At 40.0% G+C, this 18,578-nt stretch overlaps 1 long non-coding RNA gene across 4 annotated transcripts in view; it reads left to right on the top strand.

The window, feature by feature from the left end:
- LOC118667460 overlaps positions 1–18,578 on the top strand; it is a 52,330-nt gene that overhangs the window by 786 nt on the left and 32,966 nt on the right. For 3 of the 4 annotated variants that reach the window (XR_004971274.1, XR_004971277.1, XR_004971275.1), the window contains exons 2-3: positions 3,362–3,539; positions 18,263–18,370. This is a non-coding gene — a long non-coding RNA (uncharacterized LOC118667460). Of the gene's footprint in view, positions 1–3,361; positions 3,540–15,790; positions 15,926–18,262; positions 18,371–18,578 lie in introns of those variants that run through there. The other variant, XR_004971276.1, reaches the window with a different exon arrangement.

Raw genomic sequence — 18,578 nt, 5'->3', positions numbered from 1 at the left:
GCGAGTTAACCCCGAGCGCTAGAACCTGTGCAAAGCACCACCACCAACAAAAGACTCCCACTTCCAGCTGACCCCTCCAAGCGACTCTAGTCAACTCAAGAGGACAAAATGACTACGACAGATAGGACTTGTGATGTTGTCTAGTAACCGAGAGTGTAATGAAGGAACAGGAATGAGGTTTAGGGCTTCTATTAGCCCCCATTGAGATGCTCTGTGGATAAGAGCATCTGCCTCGCGGGTTGGATTCTGGTCAAGGGAACTTACCGGTTGCATCTCGGTGCACTGCACGCGGGATGCCGTCGGTGTGAGATCGATGTTTCTCTGTGCCTCTCCTCCTCCTTCCTATGTTTCTCTCCGTCTCTCCTCCTCCTTTCCACTCTATAAAAAAAATCAATGGGATATCCTGGGGCGAGGATTAACAGCAACAACAAAAAGATTGGAGTGACAGCCCTTCAGTGCGTCCCAAACTCTTGGATCAGAAAAGCCCCTGCGGTGCTTATTTAAAAGATGACTAGGCCTCTTTCCTGGAGATGGTTTTTGGTTGGTCTGGGGTGGAGCTCAAGAACCTGTATTTTAAGTAATGCTCCAGGTGATCACTTTATAATTTTGTGTATTTGGGAGCCCCTGTTTTGGTGCTCTGTGCCAAAAGTTCCAAAATCAATCAGTTTCCTGCCGCAGTAAGCAAAAATACCTAGGATATAAGTGACCATTTAGGCTAATTTCTGTGGTTAGTTAATGTGCTGGAAGTGTTAAGTAGTTTCAGTCACTGGTCCCAGGACCATTGGAATTTATTTCCTCGAATGAGTAGTTAAGTTAGTAAAAACAAAGCAGTTACCACTTACAGATCATTTTTGGTGCTAAGTATTTTTTTCCATTTAGGGCCTCATTTAATCCTAATGGTAATTCACTGAAAGCAGATACTATTATAACTATTAAGAAAAGTGACTTGCTTGAAGCCCTGAAGGACAGGGAAGCTATGAAACTAATTCTTACTGAGGAAAATAATAACAGACTCCCCCTCACTCCCAGAATTTTAGTTATTAAAAAGTGAAACACGCCCTAGCTGGTTTGGCTCAGTGGATAGAGCCTGCAGACCAAAGGGTCCCGGGTTTGATTCCGATCAAGGTATCCTACCTTGGTTGCAGGCTCCTCCCGGGCTGGAGACCTGGCCAGGTGTATGCAGGAGGCAACCATTCAATGTGTTCCTCTCACGTCAGTGTTCTGTCTTTCCCTCTTTTCCACGCTCCCTAAAAATCAATGGAAAAATATCCTGGGGTGAGGATTAAAAAAAAAAAGAAGAAGAAATACAAATTCTCAGGGCCCCACACCAGACCTATGGAATCACAAACTGGGGTTTGGTCCAGGAGTCTGTGTTTCAGCAAGTTTTTTGTGTGATTCTGATGCATGCTCAAGTTTGAGAATTGTTCACTTACCCCTACTATGCCATCAAGTGACCTCTCAGATGCTCACACCAGGTAAAGGGAAAAGGTTAAAAAAAGAAGAGATTCTTTTCATGTTACTGATGTAACAGATTATGGGATATGCACCCCCCCCCCCTTTGGTGTTCTAAATTGTCAGACTCTAAAGGCAAACTATAAACAAAATATACAATAGAATGCTCTTAATTTAGTATGCGAAAGGACTGTCACTCTATGATCATCAGAAAAGGTTGAAACTGACCTTTGTAAAATAGATAACAGGAAAAGTGAGGTATGCTTGAATGTGTGGTTATTAATTGTTTGAAAACACCTTTCATAGAATTTCATTATGTGGATGAAAAAAGATTTATATAGAAAGTATAGCCTCACAAGGTGGTCTGTTCATTAACTCCTAACTGGGCAGGTCATGACGGGTTGTCATGCCCCAGGCATATAACTTTTATAGGAAAAGGTTTACCTTTGCCTTAAATAGTCCCTGTCCACTGTTTTTGTGCATCTAGATTATCACGACTTTGAAACAAGGGTAACCACCCTCAAGAGAGCACATGATCTTTTTTTCCTCTTTTTAAATCTTTATTGATAAAAGTATCACATATGTTCTGTTTTTTCCCCCATTGAACCTTTCTAGCTTCCACCCACCCCCTGCCCTAGGCCTTTACCACACTATTGTCTGTGTCCATGGGTTATGCATATATGCATACAAGTTCTTTGGTTAGTCTCTTCTCACCCACCCACCCCGTCCTTCCCTCTGAGATTCATCAGTCTGTTCCATGCTTCTTTGTCTTTGGATCTATTTTGTTCCTCTATTTATTTAGTTCTTTAGATTCCACATATGAGTGAGATTATGTGATACTTACCTTTCTCTGACTGGCTTATTTTGCTTAGCATAATACTCTCCAGGTCCCTCTGGGCTGTCTCAAAGGATAAGGAAGAGCCTTCTTTTTTTACTGCTGCATAGTATTCCATGGTGTAAATGTACCAATAATGAATTCTCATAAAGAGAAACTGGGGGGGAAAAATCCCATTTACCATTTAACAAACAAATTAAAATACTTAGGAATAATTTAAACAAGGAGGTAAAAGACTTGTACTCATAAAACTACATGACATTTGAAAAAAGAAATACTAGTAGAGAAAGGTATGAAGAAGTGGAAGAATATACTGTGTTCATGGACTGGTAGATTTAACATAATTAAAATGTCCATACTACCCAAAGCAATCTATAGATTCAATGCAATCCCTATTAAAATACCCATGACATATTTCACAGATCTAGAACAGATACTCCAAAAATTTACATGGAACCAGTAAAGACCCTGAATAGCTGCAGCAATCTTAAGAAAGAAGAACAAAGTTGGAGGACTCACAATACCAGATATCAAGTTATACTACAAAGCCACTGTAATCAAAACAGCCTGGAACTGGCACTAGAACAGTTTAATTGATCAGAACAGAGACCCCAGAAATTGACCCAAGCCATTACACTCAATATTTGACAAAGGAGGCAAGAACATACAATAGAGTGAAAACAGTCTCTTCAATAAATGGTGTTAGGAAAAGTGGACAAATACATGTAAAAAAATGAAACTGGACCACCAATTTATACCATACACAAGAATAAACTCAGAATGGATGAAAGACTTAAATGTAAGTTGTGAAATCATAAGAATCCTAGAAGAATCCAGAGGCAGCAAAATCTTGGACGTCTCTTGTAGCAATATGTTTGCTGATACATAATCTTAACTGTTCAGTTATCCAATCTCTTCCTTACTTTCTTCTACCTTCATGTAATCTTCCTTAATTTCCTCCTTAATTTCAAATGCATAAAAGAAACTGCAAAACTGTCGTTCTCCGAAAATTTAAGATGATGTGTCCCAGCAATTGTAGTCAGTTTGGCTTAATATCTTATTGAAATTTTATAGGTTTGGACCTTCTTAACCCATTGTATGCCATAAGCGTCTAGATGCAAGCAACGGACCTTCCCCACATGCCACACACGTCTATAATAAAAAATGTTTTCCATAAGTGGCTGCCCTGACCAACTTTAAAATCATTTTTCGCGAGAATTTTCAGCTGAAAATATTCAAGAACACCTGAATTGTGAGTAAAATATTTATTTTTATAATATTCATTGCAAATTGATTTTTAAAATTAAATTCAAAATATTATGGCGTGTGGGGATGGTTTCCATTTTGGATGCATGGCAGTTGGCTGGTTAAATCTACAATTGCATAGCACATACCAAGTGTCTGGTACTGGTCCATTCCTAAGTAGTCATTGAAAATAATGTTAATTCAATTATCCTTTATTCATTTTTTTTCTTTAAAAATGTTTTGCACATTTGACTACATTCTAGGTACCACGGAACTGGGTGCTGGAAAATACATTGGTGGGAAAATGGATCTTACTCTTGTTTTCATGGCTCTTACTGTCAAGTTGGGGAGAAACATCCTATATAATAAAAGCCTAATATGCAAATGGACCGAATGGAGGAACGACCGGTCGCTATGATGCACACTGACCACCAAGGGGCAGACGCTCAATGCTGGAGCTGCCCCTAGCCCACAGGCCCCAGGCCAGCCAAGGCAGGTGCCAGCGGGATCCCCCCATCCCCTGATCGCCCGGCTGGTCACCCCGCAAGGGAAGTGATCAGCAGGGTGGGGGGAGGGGCTGGTGAATGGGCAGCACCAGGCTGGCCAAGGCAGGTGCTAGTGGGGGCCCCTCCCTCACCCTCCATAGCCCCGTCAGTCGCCCCAAAGATCAGCCCTGATCACTGGCCAGGCCTAGGGACCCTACCCATGCACAAATTTCGTGCATTGGGCCTACTGTTAACAATATTATCATATAAATATATAACTATGAACTGGTAAATAACTTGAAGGAAAGGTACAGAATGCCATGGAGCATATAACCAATAGCAGTGGATACTGAAAAACACCCAGGTCTGAGTCCCATTACCAGTCATCCCATTGCCAGTGGAGCCAGGCTTACTTCTTTAAAGTGTTTAACTATAGTAAACTGGCATGTCCTTTGAGACGGTTGGAACAGTTTGTATTCTGCTTCAGAATTAGGTAAAGTCATTGCAGATTCACTTACATTTTTCTTTGTCATCTAGGAATGGGCCAAAAAGGGGATTGGTGATTGGAGAAGAGCAAATGTAATTAAATTTCTTAGAAAGTAGAAACTGACATCTCTGAAAAATAGCAATAAAAGTTATTAGTCCACTGTAAAATATAAAAGACCTGGAGTTATTTTAACTTGACATTTAACTTTCTATTATGGAGACAATTGCTTCTGTGGCATTATTGTAATACTCTGTCATGGGTAACTTCATTTCCTCTGTGTGCCTGAGTAGAGCTATGTGAAGCACAAAGTTTTTGCTGGGTTTTTAAAAACTGTTTAGTGCTCTGGTCAGTGTAGCTCCATTGGTTGGAACATCATCCTGTACGCCAAGGGTGGGGAATGTCCAGCCTGCAGGCCATATAAGGCCCCCAAAATCATTTGGTCTGACCCTGCCAAGGCATTAGGGGTGAGTTAATTAAATGTTTGACCAAATATGGCAGCTAATTTTTAAGTTGATAATTTTGTGTGGTCCACGAATGATGTTATAAATATCCAAATGGCCCTTGGCACCAAAAAGATTTCCCATCCTTGCTGTACACCGAAAGGTTTCAGGTTGAATTCCCAGTCAGGGCACGTACCCAGTTTGTGGGTCGATTCCCAGTGTGGGCTCTGATGGGGTTTGTGCTTCTCACTCTCTCCCCTCTCTCTAAAATCAATTTTTTAAAAAACCGTTGGGTGTTATTTGATGTCCATATAGTGTTCCTTTCCTTTTCTTTTTTAGTCCCTTCGCAAATCAAAGATCAAGGTAATGAGACTCAATTATATTTTTATTATTTCTAAAATGATTGAAAAGGATTACAATATTGTACTTAGAGCAGGTCAACTAATTAAAAACTTTAAAGCATACATACTATTACTAATATTTTTCCTTTTGAATAATTAATAATTAGTTAAAATATCAGTGAATCCAATAATGGATTGGTTTTAGACCCAGATCAACAAGTGGTTGGCTGAATATTTTTTCCCTCAAGAACTTGATGAAGCAAGTAGCAGTTTAATTGTATAGACCTTTTGATAATTTTAAAGCCATACTTATTTTCAGTGAAAACAATTTGATTAAAGAATTTTCAAATAAATGTCATGGATATCTTACCTGATTAGAGAAGACTTTCAAACAAACTCCAGATACTGTCAACATAGCCATCAACAATTTTAAAGACTATTTAAATGGCCTGGCCAGCGTGGCTCAGTGGTTGAGTGTCAACCTATGAACCAGGAAGTCACAGTTCAGTTCCTGGTCAGGGCACATGCCCAGGTTGTGGGCTTGATCCCTAGTGTGGGAGGTGCAGGAGGCAGCCGATCAGTGATTCTCTTTCATCATTGATGTTTCTATCTGTCTCTCCCTCTCCCTCCCTCCCTGAAATCAATAAAAATATATTTCTAAAAAAATAGCTAACAAATTTTATTTTTTAACAACTTATTGTGAATCATGTGTGGCTGTTTGTTTTGACTTGTACTTGGGTGTAATTAGGTGGACTCTTTACTATGGTCAACTCTTGTTACCAGATAGTGAATTATATGTCATATACCTCATCTGTAGTAACCTGTATACTTTGCCACTTACAGCACATTTGTTTTTCTATTTTTCAGGGATATTGAGAATGAGGGAGAAGTAGGCAAGAAGTAGGCAAAAGAGTTTTGGTTTTGGAGTGAAATTCTTTTCTACAGCTGTTTTATTATACTATTTTTAAAAATTACAAAATACTAATAATATATGAATATATATTCTCTTTGTTTAAATTTCAAGCAACACATAATTTGAACAGAAAATTAGTCTCTTGTTCAAGCCACCCCCAACCCATTCTCCTGTTCCCAAAGGTAATCCTTAGGTACTTGTGTCTATCCTTTCAAACTTGTTTTCTTCGTTCATGTACTTATACATAATAGAGGCATTTTTTGTGATTTGTTTGTTTGCATACATGAAATTAAGCTCTATATATTGCTCTGCAACAGTATGCCTTGGGGATCTTTCCATGTCAGTTCATAAAAATCTACCTTATTCATTTTAACAAATTGCAGAGTATGGGTGTAACATAATTATGTTAATCATTATCTTACTGGTGGATTTTCTGGTTGTTTGCATTTCCTAACTATGATAAAAAATGTTGATAAGGGTAGTAACTTATTCAGAAAATGTAGTGTATTCATACCAATTATTTTCATTTTAGAAACATTTTTTTATATGGACTTTGGCCATTCTCAAATGTCAGTCCTTGTGAACAGAATTAATTTTTAAGACAGTAGATAAATCTTCCTGACTTAACTGACTCTCTTTTTTTCTTTCTCCCTCCTCCCCTCCCTCTCTCCCCCCCTTTCTTTTTAACTTTTGAAAAGATAATACAGCAGGATTCACTAGGAGAGAATCAACTACAATTTGAAGTCCTGCATCATTTCTCCCCCATCCATAAGCTAATGATCATTATGATAATAGGTAACTTTTGTTAGGCTCTAAGTGCCAGGCTTTGTTGTAAGTACTTTACACATGTTAATATTAATTCTCATAGAAGAATTAGGAAGTAGACAATGAGTATCCCCATTTTGTTAATGCAGAAATTGTCAGGTTTTCTGATGCTGGAAACATGAGAGGACTTCCACATGGTGTACCTGGAAGGCCCGGACAGTGAGTCCTTATTCCGTGTGTGGTAAAAGAAAGCAGTGCAGCTCACCAAGGCCCAGTGGTCACGGCTCCCAATCAAGAACTGCTCCAGACTTCATGGGGGGTCCAAGTTAGGATGATCAACTCCTCTGCTTTGCCCCAGATTTTCCCACTTGCCCACTTTTAGGAAACTCACTCCCTTAGTCCTGGGTGAACCGAGATGGTTGGTCGCCCTAGTCCAAGTAGTGTTTTTTTCTCTTTTTTTAAACATTTTTATTGATGTCAGAGAGGAAGGGAGAGGGAGAGAGAGATAGAAACATCAATGATGATAATCATTCATCGGCTGCCTCCTCCACGTGCCACACTAGGGATCAAGCCGGTAACCTGGGCATGTGCCCTGATCTGGAAACCAACTGTGACTTCCGGGTGCATAGGTCACACTCAACCTCTGAACCACGCTGGTGGGCATGTTTGTTTTGAGGAAAGGTGAGAGAGAACATACCTGGAGCAGGTGGGTGGTAGCTCTGTGTCGTGCTCATCAATGAATTTGGCAGGAACTTCATTGTGAACCATTGGCAGTGGGTATCTTTTTCATAAACCTAGCTGTATAAATGGTAAGGTCAAGGTTGCTGATCCCCCCTCTCTAAGGAGTCACTGTGGTACTCCCTGTGAGATAGGAAAAGATTAAAAATGAGAAGAGACATACCACCTGGGTTGCGTATATCAGAACACAAAGGATTTTGAAGAGCAACCAAACCACACAAACTCCCTGACAGCAAAAGTTCCTGTGTTGTTTTTCTCCCCCTGATTTTTAAGGTCAGGCAATTTAAGTGCAATGTCCTGCCTTTACCTATAAAAGGCCTACTAAATACCCACTCTTCCTTGTTTCCACTGCAGCCAGCAGCCCAAGCTGCTGCATTATCTGTGTTGCACAGATTTATGTGTGTGTTTTTTTTTTTGGTATGTGACCTGGAATTAACCTCATTACAACAAAGATGAAATGTCCCTTTAAGAAAAACTTTAAAAAGCAAAAAGATTGCATTTTTTCCCTTGAACAGTTTGACAAGCTTGTTATATTTAGAGTTCCAAGTAGAATGACTTTTGCTGTTGTAAACTCAGTCACAAATTGCAAAGGGGATCAGAAAACCAGAAACTAGTCATGTTTCTTGGCAGATGTTGGGTGCCAAGAGGGGGAAAGATGGGACCATGGGTACCCTTAACAACAACAAAAACCACAAAGCATAGGTCTATTTGGTAAGATTTTATAAAGTCTTGCATAAAAAATAACTCATTTGAAAATTGCTCCACCTAAGAAATTCTGATAAAAATGCCTGCTCCCAGAAATACAAATAAACAAGTCATCCATTCAGAGTTTAGCTCTGAAATTATGCTTAACACAGCACTAAGTGGCTGAGTGAGTGGCATAGTTGACCAGAACTATAGTTGAGAGAAGTACTGTGCAACTCATAGTTAACAGTGGGAGGCCGTTGATTTTGCAACAATTTCTTTTCTGATTTAAAACAAAAAGTAATTTTTAGGCCCCAGGAGACGTAATCTATTATCAGTGTTCCTCCTTTACTAGTAATCCTTTTCCTTGGAACACACCACACTGTGAAATCTGTGCAACGAGGACATCAGAAACCGACTTTAGGGATGTGGTGAGAGATGTGGTCCTGAAAACACTGGGGACACTTTGTCCCCAAGGCCAGGGTCACTTGGGAGGTAGACAGAGCTCTCCGTAGAGATGGGACATTCTGAACTCTTGATTAGACAAATACATTACAAAACTTGCTACCTAAGACTTTCTGATGGAAGAACTTAGATATACTCTTCAATGTGTTCTTTTTACCAAAACAGTGGACTTTCTGATTCTTTCCAACACATAAATATTGAACATCTCCTCCATAACTTGAAGCTCATCCCCACAGAGTCAAGTTGAGGGTGACTTGGCCTCTTCCCTAGAGGAGCTGATGTCTTCCTGACGTCATCTGCTGCTTCACTCTTCATCACTGTGTTCCTGCCACTCGGCTTCCCTGCTCCTCAACCGTGCTGAGCTCTCACTTGCTTTAGTGCTTTTCCACTCACTGTTTCTTCCACCTAAACAGATTTTGTTCCCGATATCTCACTTCATTGACTTCCGGATTAAAGTCACCCTCACAAGGAGGGTGAAAGGCGGAGTTTAATCGTTTTAACTATACTAGAAAATAACCTGTAAGGTAATAAGATTTAGGAAATTTTCCTCTTAATCACTTTATATTTCAATGTTAGAGAAATTGAATGAGAAGCAAGTGGCTTTTTTTGTTAATATATGAAAGATCTTCCCTGCAAAATCCTTATTTTGAAAGATCAAATTTGCATCATCAACAGAGAAGCTATTAGAAAAACAACAGCACTTAAGGCTTACACAATAAAAAATGGTTTAGATTCTTACCAGTTGTCCACTGTTGACTGTTGAAATGAACAGCTGTGAGCTCTGTGCTCACAGTTTTCACATGGCCCACATGTCCTTGGGGGGGATCCTACAGTTGTCATTTAAACAAGCATATCTTTGTCATGTTGGGAGAGGCATCTAATTGCATACTGTTGGAGTGATGTGATCCTGGGTCTATGCTAGGCAATTGGGAGCATTCAGTACAGTTCAGAACATTGTAGGGACTAAGGTTTTCCCAGTCCTTAGTAGTGTCAGTGCCTGGCTAAGGGGAATGAATACATCACTCATCTATATGGCAACACTGTGCGCCTAGCACAGTGCTCAGTACCAGGGGGAATTTCAAAGAAATATGAGATCATGCCCATAATCTTGTTCCTGCTGCCTTCTTGGCAGAGTCAAATTTTCTAGAATAGAAGAAGGCTGTTTATTGGTTTTTGAGTACTTTGCTAAACACTGGCTCCAGAATTCCAACTCCTACTCAGAAGTTGTGTTCTTCAGGTGCTGCCTCACTGCCTTCAGGATCCCACTTCAGTGTATTTTGTATACACTTTCGACACATCAGTCTTCCTACAATAGAAGTAGATTGGATGTAGATTGGAATGGGAATCAGAATCTAGGTCTGGTTTATACCTTATTCTACTCGCTAACAGTAAGAACACCTATACCATAGAATTATGACAGGGAGCAAATGGGATCAAGTATGTAAAAGCAATTTGTAAAGACTAAATACCAATGCAAAAAAGTAAAATGTTATTGTTATAAGTTCCTTTTTGAAACAATGCCTCCCTCGTTAATGAAAACCTTCAAAGGCTACCTATTGCCTGCAGACCCAAGTTCCACATTAGCCGTTTGTAAGAGGCCCTCTCCATCTGGCCTATGCCACATATCCTCTATATGAACTTGTTCTTTAGGCAAACCAAGCTTTTCATCATTTCCAGAGCAAAGCCTTACTTTTCCATATCTGTAACCTTTGTGAACACAATTCCCTCTTTTTGGAATGCCCTTCATTTATCTTAGCCAATTGAAACCCTACTCATTTTTTAAGGTTCAACTCAAATACCACTTCTCATTCCTTTGTATCAGGTGTGTCACTTGTTTTACTCAATATTGTATTGTGGGTGTCTGGGTGCATGCACGGTCTCCCCTGAAACAGGGAGCTTTCTTCTGAGTGTGTGAAAGCACAAGGGCTAATTAATGTTTTTTTTCCTAATTCTTTAAACTGCAATTGAATATTATTGTCATTCAATGAATATTTGCTGAGAGAGTAAATGAATCAACTCAAAACTAGGAAGTTGTTTTATACATCTCTTTTTAGATTCTATTATTATGTTTACAGTCACCTCCAAAAAGCATGCTTAGCTATTTGGTGGAACCCTGGGAAAATTCAGGTGATTTATTTATTTATTTTTACCCTTATCTGAGAAAGATAGTCACAGAGATGGAAACTTTATTTTCTCCCATGAAGGATTCTTCTGAGTTCTGCACAAAACCTGCCCTGGAGAATGTAGTCATTCTCAAAATGCACTTGGATAATGTATTTTGTTTTCAATATGTTGTAGGCGGCAGGACTGGCACCCTGTCTGACCGGTGGGTCAGACCAAACCTGGGTTTAGCAACCTCTTGGTACTTGGATTCTGGTTAGGAAAGAATTCAGAGCAAGATCCAAGCTGTAAGAGAACATTTATTGGGTAAATTACAGAGGTAGGAAAAGTAATTCCTAGAAGAAATTGGCTTAGGAAACAAGTTACAGAGGTAAAGGAAGGGCCCTTGGAGCTTGGGAGTGGGGAAGCTAATGGTCACATACCTTGCGGGGAGGAGAAGCAGGGAGGGACAAGCACAGTGTGCTCCCTTGAGGGAGAGCGCACTGGGACCTCCAGCCTAAGGGCTTTAAGGATTGAGATTTTAGGGAAGGTCCCAGGGGAAGATCTCAATAGAATATTCAGCAGTTTCCCAGGTGTGTCCTGTCTGGGTTGTGCTCTCCACTGATTGATTGCTGGCCCCAGGGCAGGGGTCATTATTTAATGCCCCTGGTCCTGAGGCTGGTTTTGTTGCTTATCTGGGCCTGGAACATAGATGTTATCTCTAGAGAGGAAAAGTCTGGAGGTCCAAACCCCCCTCACCAGTATATGCTAGGGGAGGAAAAGTCACCCTGGGGATGAGGTCCCACCCTACAATTGTCCTTTCCTAGGCACCTGGGGATTTCCGCCCTGGTGACCTTCTGTATCTGGCCCTTCTGGCTCGCTCTGCTCATGTCTATCCAACTTCCTACAACATATTTACCTTGCAAACTATAAAGAACTTCCTTTTTTTAAAAAAAAAAAAATATATCGATTGGTTGCCTCCCGCACACACCTTGACCAGGGCACTAGGGCCAGGGGTATTGAGCCTGCAACCAAGGTACATGCCCTTGACCGGACTCGAATCTGGGACCCTTACAGTCTGAGGGCGATTTTGCATCTCCCTCCCCTCCCTCCCCTCCCCTCCCCTCCCCTCCCCTCCCCTCCCCTCCCCTCCCCTCCCCTCCCCTCCCCTCCCCTCCCCTCCCCTCCCCTCCCCTTCCCTTCCCTTTCTTTTAAAGGGGAGAATGATGATTTTTATTTTTATATTTTAAAAATATATTTTGTTGATTTTTTACAGAGAGAAAGGGAGAGGGATAGAGAGTTAGAAACATCAATGAGAGAGAAACATTGATCAGCTGCGTCCTGCACACTCCCTACTGGGGATGTCCCCGCGATTTTGCGTTTTTTCTGATGGGGTCCACCCCCTAGCCAATCCGTTGTTCTCCAGGCTATACTAACAGACAAGCACCTTCCCTAAGTCACCCTGATTTCTACTGCACATGTGCCTATCTCTCCCTTCTCCTCTCAACAAGTAGCAGAGGGGGGAAGGAAGGAGTGTTAATCTCCTTGGAGGAGCAATGCTGTGTGAACCTTAGCTCCCTGATGAAGCTTCCCAGGTGACCATGCTTACAATGTCTGGCAGCCTCCCCTTTGCTCTCTTCCTATTGTTAATATTAACTAGTGAATTACAATGATAACATTATGATAAAGGAAAAAGTGTCACATAGGCTCTATGAGTATACTTCTCCTAAGATGTTCTTGTCCCAAACTGTGTAACATAGGCTCAGGGAATGCTTTCATTACTGGGTCTCATGCCATTGATGTAGTCACAGGTAACATAATTTGACAAAAAAGGCCATCTGTGTTTAAAATACCTTTTAAATTCATAAGGGTAGCCTCTAGTTCAAGATGTCAAGGTGAACAGACTCACTCCTCTCACAGGACTAATTTAAAATGCTAGTCGAAGAATACGAAAAGATACAGCCCACAAAAATGGAGAGCATTGTAGAGGTCATGAGCAGATGAGAAGAGGAAAAGCAGATGCTTTAGGAGGTTTATAAGAGAAGAGGAGGAGGAGGAAACAGCACTCCAGAATATGAGAGAAGGGAACTGTAAGAATAGAAGTCACCAAGTTGCTCTGGAGAAACTTTGGATTCAGAACTGGAGCACCAGTCCAATAGCCAACAAGTAGGAGTTCTAAAGACAAAACACTCATGATAGAGGAAAGGAGATTGGAAAATAACATCTCCAGAGCTAAAGGCAAATCCTCATTCATAGGATCTGTAAGATAAATGAAAAAAGTAGGATAAATAAAAAAGGCCCATACTTAGTGTTGTTAGGAAACCTCAGAACACTAAAGATTTAAAGTGAGAATTTATATCCGTACACATTTACTTGAGGTTATACTCCAATAAAAAGAGGGTGAAAGCCAAGAAATAGAAAGAGGTGGGAATCCTATATAATAAAACCCTAATACGCAAATTGAACAGAACAACCGGTTGCTATGATGCGCACTGACCACCAGGGGGCAGATGCTCAACGCAGGTGCTGCCCCTGGTCGGGCTGGCAAGCAGGCGTGCCAGGCTGCCAGCCAAAGCGGGTGCCAGCGGGGGGGCCCCTGTTACCCACCCACCGGTTGCCCCACAGAGGGAGGGTGGCAGCGGGGGATGGGGCTGGCAAGCGGGTGACGCCAGGCTGCCGGTCAAGGTGGGTGCCCTGCCCACTGGTTGCCCTGCAGATTGGCCCTGATCACCGGCCAGGCCTAGGGACCTTACCCTATGTATTGGGAACAGTCTCTTAGATTTAAAAATTAAAACTTGGCAAGGCTACTCTAACCCTGAAAAAACAGGATGATGCAGCAATGACATGTTTGGACTCTGGCTTGCACATTTTGTGGTCAGCCCTGATTCTCTGAATCTGACACTTATAACTGTGTGACAAAGCCAATTATTTAACTTCTCTCTGCTTCAGTTTTTCCACCCGTAAGACGGGGAAAATAGTACTACCACCTCAGAAGGATCATGTTATGTACTACTTTTTATACAGGGCAAAAAAAATGTAGCTGCCCATACAACAACAAGATGCCTTTCACCTGTATGAAAAGTATGGTCACTGGTGCATGCAGTGTCCTAGATTGTGAGAGGGCGCAGGGCAAGCTGAGGGACCCTCCCTGTCCCCTGCCTGTGCACGAATTTCATGCACTGGGCCTCTGGTACATAATAAAGAATTTAATCTTGCCCCATAAGAGGTCAGGCCTTTGCTTTAGTTTCTGGGAGGTAATCTCTAAATTCCTGGAATGTCATGCCTAATAGGATTGTCTTTGCCTGGGTAATTTGGACCAGCCTTATAAAAACAATGTGATTCAGGCTGGGGGCTTTGGGTCATACCTTGAGGGGTTGGAGATTCTCCTTAGCCATGTGGTCATGCAACCATGTGTAAGTAATGGAGGCTCAATAAAAACTCTGAATACCAAGGCTCTGATGAGCTTCCCTGATTGGCAAAAGTCTGTGGTTATTGTTACACATCAGTATTGAGAGAGTAAGTGCTCTGACAATGGAGAGGGTACAATGGAAGCTCTGAATTGGGTACTTCCTTAGACTCTTCTCTATGTACTGCTTTCCTTGGCTGACTTCAGTCTGTAGTCTTTCTCTGCAATAAATCTCGACCATGAGTATAATAGATTTCAATACATTCTGTGGGTCCCTCTAGAGAAACAAACCTGGGCATGACCCCTCCAACTTGCAATTGATGTCACCAGTTAGAGTGATCTTGTGTGGGCTGTGTTCCATCTAACCTTGCAGTTAGTTCTCTGCTTCTCAGGGACACAGAAACAGAACTGGTTTAGGGGAATAATGAAATAGCATCCAAAGATGACAGTTGTGCAATAGGCCAAGGGAGGAAATTGGTCTAAATTAGAACAGAGATCAGCAGGCTTACAGAAAAATGTTTTCAAGGAAAAAATGGAATTATTTCAAATAGATGCTGTTCATGAGAAGTTGCAAGATATAAGGCTGTAATGGAAAAAGCCTTGGAATCTTAACAATGTAAAAAAGAATAACCAGAAACTCTAGGTAGATCAAAATCCTTTAACAGAATGTCACGTTCCAAATATGAAATGATTTAAACCTTGATTATTTTTTAGCAATTGGTAAAATGTAAGAAAAGAGACTATATTTAACCGTGGCACTGGTATATTTTCCGTTAAAATGTAGGTGAGAGAAAGTAATTATTAGCACTTTCTGCCTCCATGATGAAGAAATAATGTGATGAATTGTCATAATAATGTAAAATTTGTTTATTCACTATCAGCTTTCAAAATAAACCTCCTACAAAACATGGAAAAGCTAATCGTGATTAGGAGCAGAACATAAACATTCTCCACGTTGATGGTGTTAAAGTAAAGCTCTAGCTGACAGATATTGGGCAATGAAAGAGGTAGGTAGGAGAAGAGCAAGGAATAGTAAGGGTACAAACTCATTTAACAAAGTGAGGTGTGAAGAGAATCTATTAAAAAATCAATAAAAATTTAAATAGTGATGACAAAAATGCAGTGCAGTGGAAAAGAGAATGTTCTATCTGGAAACAAACAAACAACCCACTCACACTAAACAAAAATATCAAGTCTAGGTAATTTGTAGACCTTTTAACTATGAAAGGTAAGAAGATAAAATAAGAAATTAGATTCATGATTTCAATATGAGGAAATTATTTTAAAAATTTACATATATTTAAAAATATATATATATATATATTTTTTTTTTTTCAGAGAGGAAGGAAGAGGGAGAGAGATAGAAACATCAATGATGAGAGAGAGTCATAATGGGTTGCTTCCTGCATGGCCCCTACTGAGGATCGAGCCTGCAACATGGACATGTGCCCTGACCAGGAATTGAACCATGACTTGGTTCATAGGTCGATGCTCAACTACTGAGCCACGCTGGCCAGGTGAAGAAATTATTTTTAAGCATATTGAAATTAAGAAGCACCAACCTTAAAGGTAAGGATTGATAAATTTGATTACAGTAAAGTTAAAAATATTTAAAAATTAAAATAGTAAAAAGGAAAACCATACAAAAGCTACAATGGAATAGAGACAGTTTCTTCAATTTATGGTGTTTGGAAAATTGGACAGATACATGCAAAAAAATGAAACTAGATCACCAACTTACACCATACACAAGAATAAACTCAAAATGGATAAAAGACCAAAATCTAAGTTGTGAAACCATAAAAATCCTAGAAGAAACCATAGGCAGCAAAATCTCAGACATCTCTCATAGCAATATATTCATCAATACATGTCCTAGGGCAAGAAAAATGAGAAAATAAATAAATGGGACTACATCAAAATAAAAAAGCTTCTGCACAGCAAAAGAAACCAACAAAATGAAAAGAGAGCCCACTGTATCGGAGAACATATTTGCCAATGATACATGTGATTAAAGGTTAATATTCAAACTATATAAGGAACGCATACCACTTAACAAAAGGAAGACAAACAATCCAATTAAAAAATGGGCAGAGGGCCTAAATCAGCCGTGGGCAAACTACGGCCCGTTTGAAATGAATAAAACTAAAAAAAAAAAAAAAAAAAAAGACCATACCCTTTTATGTAATGATGTTTACTTTGAATTTATATTAGTTCACACAAACACTCCATCCATGCTTTTGTTCCGGCCCTCCGGTCCAGTTTAAGAACCCATTGTGGCCCTCGAGTCAAAAAGTTTGCCCACCCCTGGCCTAAATAGATACTTTTCCTAAGTGGACATACAGATGAAAGTTGAGATTCTATCCTATTAAATTAACTTCTAAAAATATAATGGATTACGCTCTGTGACTTTTGGACATTTATTATAACATTTATGATGAAATCTGAAAATTTTATAAAGGGGAAAAAGTTCTCGTTCCAGCTCAGTAGCTTTTTTTTAGTTTCTAGCTAACAGAGAAATAAATATGACTAAATGTTCTGAGAAATGTTTTCCCAAGGCAGTTAATAAACAAATCAGTATATTATTCTTGTAGATCAAAGTAATTTTCTTTTTATATTTTATTGTGGGCTTTAAACTCACTTTTTAGGGAAGCATATTGAGATGTCTGGATTTTTCTGCCTTTGTAGATTTAGGAGCTATTTTGGTCTCCGTTCAAATGTAAATTATCCATCTGATGGTAATATCTTAGTAAGGTTCAGTGTTGACAATAAAAAGACTAAGGATACTCACTGCACTCATTTATGGCATGCACGGGAACCACCCAAATGCCCACTCTCAGTTGTGGCACATCAACTTGCTTCTGGTTTTGTGTTGTGTTTCAGCTCACCCTGTCCTTGTTCAAACTTTCCATACACATTTCCAAAGAATGGTCATCCTAGTCCACCTATGCTAAAAGCATGCATTAGGCCTTATTTCTTTAAGAAGGTTGCATTTCAGGTATAGGATTTAGAAAATAACTAGTTATAGGAGTAAAGATCAACCAGTGTGTTTTTCTTCACTGGAGAATATGTTTAGTGATTTTAGGGAGAGAGAGGAGAGAGGAGTGAGGAGAAGGGAGAGAGAGAAGATGTGAGAGAGAAACATCGACTAATTGTCTCCCATTCTCATCTGGAGTGGGTATCGAACCCGTAAGTTAGGTATGTGCCCTAATTGGAATTAAACCGGCAACCTTTTGGTGTACAGGACAATGCTCTAACCATTGGATACCAGTCCAGGGCAAACAATCTGTTTTTAAAATAGGTTGACAAATAACCAGCTGCAGGCACTAAGTTCAACCTACAAGTGTGTACTCTAGAATCAGTCTGAGTCATCTGCTCTGTCTGTTTGGCACCCCTGTTTACACCACATCATGAGCCTGTTCATGTAGCAAGGCTGTTGGTAAATAGCTTATCTTTTCTGACAGCGTGGATGAGGAAAGGACAACCTGATCTTGGTTGATAAAATATGTATCTTAATGTGCAGTGAAGGGATATTTTTGAAAGCCTTGAGCAATTATTAAAGATGCTTGTGTGTGTGTGTGTGTGTGTGTGTGTGTGCGCGCGCGCCCTTGTTTTATGTGATAGGTAATGATTCATGTTTTAAGAGGGTGTGCTTTTATGTCTTAAACAGTTGACAGCCAGCTCGTCCTCTCAGAAATGGGAAATTTCTTGAGCTAATTTGGACATGCAGGCTATGTTTTTATTCCACAAAGCTGTAACTCTTTGTCCAGACAGCCCTGCCAATTATCTGTGAATATCCCTATTCAGTATAGACTTTTAAAAAATAACAAAAAGGCCAGGTTTTTTTATTAGCCTGTTTTGCACATAAGCTTTTAGGACAATTATATATTAATATCATTTCTAAAGAAGAAAGGAGTTATTTGAAGTGATGACCTGATTACCTTGATGAAGAAAATTATATAGCTGCTATCTACCTTTTGAAAATGGGCCTTTGGTTTGAGTGCAAGCTGGAAGGTAAGAACTTTTGGATTTAATTCCAAATTCTAGGATAAGGTTTGGGCCAAATAATTTAGTTTTTCTATGTCTTAGTTTACTAATCTGTTAAAGAGAAATCAAAACATTTACCTACCTCCTTGCAGAAAAATAAAGCATTGGCAGAGGTGGGGGGCAGGGGTGGGCTGTAAGGGGTCAATGGGAGAAAAAAAGGGACATGTAATACTTT

This window comes from Myotis myotis, unplaced genomic scaffold (assembly GCF_014108235.1).
Source record: "Myotis myotis isolate mMyoMyo1 unplaced genomic scaffold, mMyoMyo1.p scaffold_m19_p_12, whole genome shotgun sequence".
NCBI lineage: Eukaryota > Metazoa > Chordata > Mammalia > Chiroptera > Vespertilionidae > Myotis > Myotis myotis.
The sequence above is the reverse complement of the archived record's forward strand: the minus strand, read 5'-3'. Positions and strand labels throughout refer to the sequence as shown.